The 7500-nt window shown below is 34.1% G+C and overlaps 1 protein-coding gene across 1 annotated transcript in view; it reads right to left on the bottom strand.

Annotated features, from left to right (window-relative positions):
- The window catches only part of LOC136835035 (T-complex protein 1 subunit gamma-like), a 772440-nt gene that overhangs the window by 570053 nt on the left and 194887 nt on the right, over positions 1–7500 (bottom strand). Inside the window, exon 8 of the mRNA XM_067098148.1 lies at positions 6748–6771. The gene's annotated coding sequence lies outside the window, so the exon portion shown is untranslated. The remainder of the gene's footprint in view (positions 1–6747; positions 6772–7500) is intronic.

Here is a 7500-nt window from a genome sequence, read left to right as displayed (position 1 = left end):
AAATGATGTAATTTATGAAAGGCTATATCTTTTAACTGTATCAAATTAGATCATCAGTCTGGGCACTATAAAAAGGGATTATATAAACAATGAATGCTTTTGCACACACGTGTCTAGACAGAATAGGGGGATTCCAGCAACTATGTGTAAAAGCCTATGAAAGTTTACCACTAAACTTTTACTTAATATTGCACCTGATGGACCAAATGAGGTCCCATAAGAGAGCCACAAATGGATGATGACTGTTATAAGTTTCCACGGGAAGAAGCGGACACTAAGGAATTCAAGAGATTATTATTACTGGTTCTGAGGAATAGTATATAAAAGAATAAGTACACTTAAACTTCATAAAAGTTTCACTGGAACCTTATGTTTACAGTTGCTTGTATTTTCTTCCGAAATTCTGTGACTTTTCAGCAAATATTTCGCAACTGCAGCGGACCCTAATTTTTTTCCTTTGAAGCTGGAATGAAAGGAAGAAAATGTATAATTGTAAAAATTTTCTTTTGAAACAAATTCTGTTTTTTCCTACCCAATGTCTTTTCATAATTCCGCAGTCTCCTATTTTTTATATTTTTAATATGTACAGAGCCAGCACGTTTATTCTATACGATGAACGAATAGTAATACAATTTTATCACGGATCGCAACTTCCGAAAGGTTTAAAATTATGTATTAAAATCATTTAAAGTAAGAAAAAACAGTAACATGCAAGTATATCTTCTAATGAATTCAACATAATCAAACATCAAGCTACTTTTAGATTTTACACTAGTTAAATTTTTACTCATTGTCATGAGCAATGATAATGATCCAAGGTGATGCCGACCAATACTGATTATCGTAGTGTCCGGAGAAACGTTCCATCAGAATAATCCATTTTCTTATAAAACATTCTTTTGTTTAGTGTAAAACTGACCCTGAAATCTTTGTAAAGGATAAAACATGAATATTTCTACATCAATACAATATCTTTTACTTAGTGCAACAAATTCTACCCTTGGTTTTTTTCTCCAATTCTATACTTAAATGAACCAGAAAGTTTTCGAAACAAGAGCGCAACTTTCGTCACAGTTCTAATATGCAAACAATTAATCTTGGATTAGAGAACGCTCTTAATGAAAAAGTAAATCACGCAGATATTCGTTAACAATGCACTTAGGATTTTGTTACTGATTTTATTCTCTCAAAATAGCTGATGACAAGTCATGCTTTTACTTGCGGCTCTTCTCGATTTATTTTCATATAATATTTTCATCTCACATACAACGAAGAATGTTTATCTTCATTTATTGCACAAACAGAAAAATGGGGCTTTCAATTTAATAATTTCAAATTCGTCTGCTGCATTCCTTCCATTCTAAAAAGCCACGCATAAGCAATCAGTCGCAGTTATTGTTATTGAAGAACTTATTCTACCTTGGAAACGATGTTCAGATAGCAATTCGATTTCATGGTCACTATAATGGTCCTGCATTTTTCGTCATTATTTTTCAAAGGTTCAATTAAATTATAATTTTAGGAAAAACTACTACAAAACACTATAAATCATGAGTTACAAACGTCCTCAGTGCATATTAGCAAGGTAATTTAAATGTCCTATAATATATGCATATGCTGAGAAATCTTTCGAATTTTTCATGAACCAGAGGATCTATTAGTATTTAGAAGGCGCCAAAGTTTTTAGAGAATAGACAACGCGCGGCGCCTTGTTTCGGAGCTTTTTTTTTTATAGTTCTGCTATCATTCCAAAATGAGTGTCTTTTCCTCCCACAAATCTTCCCGTTTTTTCGGTGTTCGCTTCGCAATTAAACTCGGTGGGAATTCTGTCTTTCGCAATTTCCTGGCGTGGTTTTTCGTGCCTGATTTTACCTGTTTCGTTCGAATACCTTCAAAACACAAAGAATTTAAGGCTGGGCTCCCTACGCGGGTAGAGAACACCTACAGGCCTTGGTAATGAACATGGTAAATTGCTGAAGGTTTTTCCCGCTCTTCATTCGCCAGTGTGTCCCCCTTTTTTTAATCTATGAACGATCCTCTATCCTTGCTTTCCCCACAACTGTTACATGAAGATCATGATTTACCGATATTCCTTACTTAAATGTGTCCTATATCTCGATAGTGAATATGTTTTTTCTCTTGACTGTCTAACTCTGTGTCATATAAAAAATCGATCTCTTCGTGCTGTTATTAAAAAAATCGATCTCTTCGTGCAATTATTCTTCATTTAGCCAGACTACTATGAATCTTTTTCGTCAACGAATAATGAATTACGATAAAATAAAGGAAGTATTAGAATGTCTGCCTCTAACTGATGTAAGTGTTGCTTTTAATATTGAACTTGAAACAATATTTCCACAAAGGTTGACCGCGACGCGATATATAGATATCACTTCCTAGTTCACTATTTAAAATATCACGAGCATTATGTTAAATTTTTTACAAGATTTTACTAGATGTCTTGTATATCGTTATCAACAGATATAACAAATACACACATACATACGGCACATCCATATATACATACATGTAAGTCTGTGTGCCACTCCTTGATCCCCTTCGATTACACATACACACACACACACACATATATATATATATATATATATATATATATATATATATATATATATATATATATATATACTGTATATATATATATATATATATATATATATATATATATATATAAATATATATATATATATATATATATATATATATATATATATATATATATATATATATATATATATAGTGTGTGTGTTTAGAATGAAATGTATACAACGGCATTGTAACTTGCTAGATATATAGTTTAATTCAAGAAATCATTTCAAATATAAAAGTTGATATTCTTCCCATCCAATCGCCAGTGAAAATATATTGCAAGCAACGTCAGCAGTGATTGACACATTGTGCGTCGATTAACTCACGTCTCGTCGTTTAGCATGATTGGATATTCTGACAGATTTTGTTCCACTGAATTTATGCAACTTTTTTTCAGAATCTTAAATGAAAATTGTTCATTTTGCTCAAAAAAAAAAAAATCTGAAATAATTCCTCGAAAACTCGTTTGGAAAATTTTGCTCACTGCTATATTCAAATTCACTAGAAGCTCTAAATGTCACTATCACAGATCAAAGAATTGAGAACAATTGTCTTCTTATGCATCAAATTAAAATCACTAAAGCTTGTGCATCTTTGTACTTAATCATTCTTTTAATTAGAGAGGTAGCTGCGCCTTAAGCATATGACTCAAGGCTGAAATTATAAATATAAATGCTTGGAGATGAGCAGTATATAATGAATATTTTATAAAATTAGTTGATATCTTCGTAAGCTTGTGATTTCTAAAATTAAAATAGTAAATAGCATTAATCAATGATAATAAAAAAGATGATTACTTGGTTGTAAATTAAATAACTTATATTATGTTCGGACTGTAAAGAGAGGTCATGGTCACGATGAAAGAGCTTCAGCTACGAAACAGCGATTCCACTGTTAAATAATATTATGCCCACAGTTTCTTGCACGACTTTGGCATCACTACGCTTAATCATTTCTATATTTTACTGGACGAAAACCTTTCGTCGACCTTTGCCTTCATGGAATTTACTCGCTGCTGACTCCAAATTTAGCACTTTCTCTCTCTCCCCCATATTGCTTTACTTGCCTCCACACCACGTCAAGGGAATTCCCTTGAAAAGGGAAAGGTATCATTGGTAAGGGATGTATTGTGTACCACAATACGTAATCTGCCTTGAAGCATAATGCCTTTGAAGAGAATCTCATTTGCAGCTGGGAGGCTGGAAACCGTTTAACTCTCTCTCTCTCTCTCTCTCTCTCTCTCTCTCTCTCTCTCTCTCTCTCACTGACAGCAGATATCGTCAACGACAAAGTGAATTATCTATCACGTGTGTACATAAGTATAGTCGACTAAATTCTCTATGAAAACTTTTTATAAGAAATTCCTGCATACCTTCCGTAGCAGAATGTTCTAAATGCCTAATTGTTTAAAGTATTTACCCTCACATTATAACTTTAGTCTGTCTCACCTCTGAATATGTCACGCAGTTTGGTTTCATAGCACTTCCTGAAAAATGCTGACATTCCACAGTTGGGCTAATAGCTGGGATTTTTTCCTTACCTTTTTTTAATTTTTCAACATTGCTCGTTATAGAATGGTCTATTGGACTGTTTCACATAACACCAGCTTAAATGAACACTGTTCTGCTTATTTCACTACCTTTCAATGTAAATCATTCTTTGTTGCCAAAAAATCAAGATACTAAAGTCCTTAAATCTTAACATTTACGATTGTCATGTAGAATTAGATCTTTTCAAACCACCATTTCAAGCTATGCAACATGAACATCTTTACTGTATTTCGGCACACCAGTATATTGAAATTACTGTGATTATCCGCAGGAAATCCTTGTTCTGACAGGATGCTGAAAATTACTCTCACCCGTCTCAATAATAAACAAGTAAAATATGCGCCGAAGTCTTTTTCGGCGCAATTGAGTTTTCTGTACATCGTATATAACGCTGTATGGAACTCTCAGCCGCGGCCCATGAAACTCAGAAACGGTCAGTTGGTGGCCTTAGCCACGGTCCATGAAATTCTTAGCCGCGGCCCATGAAACTCAGCCACTGTCCGATGGTGGCCTGTGTTGTTGGCACCTATCTCGGTGTCAGAAGTATGATTATGTCTAACTTTAACCTTAAATCAAAACTACTTAGGCTGGAGGGTTACAGCTTCATATGTTTGATTATATGGATTATTGGATGATCAACATATCAATCTGCAGTCCTCTAGCCTCTGTAGTTTTTAAGATCGGAGGGCGGACAGAAAAAGTGCGGACGGACAGACAAATAGCCATCTCAGCAGTTTTCTTTTACAGAAAACTGAAGATAGCAGAGCTGATGCAAGTTCTTAGGTCATTCTGTCTGTGGCCAATTATGCTGAAGGCTTTCAGGCAAGTAGCAACGATCAGCTGCTCCTGGGTGACACAATTTCATGACTAAGAGATATTTTTCCGCTAAGTTTTAGTGCAAGAAGCATTGTCCACAATTATGATACTATTATTAATGCAAACAGCCGTCATATTATGAAAGGCCAGGCCAATTCTATCCTTTTTTTGCACTGCTTTTGTTTCATACCCAGAAACTTGTTTCTTTCTGATATTTCTTCTTTCCATTCCTAGCTTCTTTTATTATAACAGGACTTGCTTCTATCGACTTTATCTCCTACTGACGGTCATCATAGTGTTTAACGGGGTTGCAGTCTTGCATGATGTATGTTTCATTTCCTAACTCGCACAGTTACTACCAGAAGATTTAAAAGCTTTCACCTACTGGCTGCTCTACGACGAAGTGCCCAGGATTACATGAAGCCATAATAATCGACGACAGCAACCACATGCCACATAAATAAAAAAGAACAACCTCGAATACGAACCTAGATTTAACTGACTTGAATATGGACAGAATTTGGAATGTTGAACTTATTGTTCATCTCCCGGGGTTACACTATCATCCTTCACTTCTTATTTATCATCTTTTTTCTTCTTCCAAGATGAATAGGAATCTTTGGCTGCTTGGCATCTCGGTAACAAAAATAGTAAAAAATATAAAAGACAGAAAAACAAATAAAAAAAGTCTTCATAATAAAGACCAGATTTCTGGCCCCGTAGAGAACGGCAACTCTTAAAAGTAAATTTCAGTGACGGAAACATTCTAAATTTAGAAGCCATGAATGGGTTTAGATGTCAGTATTCATACGGGCGCATTCACTTTCAGTACTAATGTATATGGATTCCTTAGTAAGAACAATAGGTGAGACAAAGAACAGTGGGTCGGTAAAGATGTAATGTATTTCTGACGGAATAACGCTAATGATGAAAGGGGAAGAGAACACAATTATTTGTTATATAATCGCTGCTCAAATCCCGCTAATGAACTTGTAGCTAATGATCTTCGTAACTTTAAACAATTATTTGATTTTGCAGAACTGCGTTCTTCCTCATGGATTTCGCCTCAAGCATAATGATCTCAGGAAAGATGGACGAGGGGCGAGCACCTTTTATATAGTTAATTACTAAAAATTTTGCTGATGCTAAAAATATTCTAGTATAATATTCCACCTATATTAAGCTTTTAAGTAAAAGTTACTGGAAGTTGCTTAAACAGTGAGTAAAACCTAGACAAGGAAAATATATTTTTTCTCAATATTACTACGACACAATTCGAACCAGCTCTATTTTCATGTTCGTTCTGATAGCACACACACACACACACACACACACAGACACACACGCACACAAACACGCGCATTAAATCTAACAGCGCCAAAATCATCATCTAATAGGTGATTTGGAGAAGTAAAAACGATATTTAATCAAATTTGAAGAAAGCAATATCTGTATATTTTCTCCATGATTAAAGAAAAATGAATAGATTTTGATGAAAGGCCAATCTCGTTCATTTTTCCGATAAAACGGATTTCAGATTGTAATATTTGTAATGGATGAAATGAAATAGAACCTGTTACCAAGCTAAGTGAGAGAAGGATGCTAAAGTCATCTTATAATTGTGTTCTGGGTATTGCAGAGAAACTTTCATAATAAAGTTAATAAAAAGAGTTGAAATTAGGTGGTCGTAAATAGTCTACAAAATAAACTACTGATTATTTAAGGTAACTACAATAATTAAGAATACGAGAAAATCAGTAGTAGTTTCACTTACCATAATATCAGCAATTGGGCGCACCTATGAACAAGATAGAAGAAAAATGAGTGACTCGCACTGTCGAGTATTTGTGAGACATTTAAAATATCTAACAATAAAGAATAAATGTCCTCTAAATAAATATGTTCGCACTGACTTTAAACAGAACAACGCCTATATATGAATAAATATCCTCACTCTAGGATTATTTAAACTTTACTCTCAAAACAAACCGTGTAAGGTACTTACTCTTACTATACCATTTTCTTCAGTAAAAAAAGAAATACAACTGGAAAGTTACTCATGCAATCAGTTTTTAAGTGCATTAAAAATAAGCTTTAGAGTTTGTACTTTTCCTCCCATGCTGCTCTGCTTTTTGTATGTTTTAACTTCTATATACTTTCCTGGCATTATTACTCAAAAATATATCATTATCCACAGACCTGGTGACATTTATATCTTTTATCTCTTTTCTCAGTCCTCTTGCTATGCCATTGTGATTTTTCATCTGTTCTGAGTCAACAGCATCCAAGGAACTTTATCTTGAAGACTAAATATAAAAAGGATAACGGGAATTTATTCATCACTACTAATTATCCCTCTCGTACATTTCCCAAGGTTTTCACTACATAAGAAACTATTCAATGCGTTAGTACCTACATTCATTTTACATGCTATACTTTCTACTTAGTTTTCCTAGATCCAGCATCCATATTCTCCAGAGGTGGCAATACGCGCCACTGTCAAGTATCTATGACCTATTCAGCTTTC

Source organism: Macrobrachium rosenbergii, chromosome 4, assembly GCF_040412425.1.
Source record: "Macrobrachium rosenbergii isolate ZJJX-2024 chromosome 4, ASM4041242v1, whole genome shotgun sequence".
Classification (NCBI taxonomy): Eukaryota; Metazoa; Arthropoda; class Malacostraca; order Decapoda; family Palaemonidae; genus Macrobrachium; species Macrobrachium rosenbergii.
This window is presented reverse-complemented; position numbering and strand designations above follow the sequence as displayed.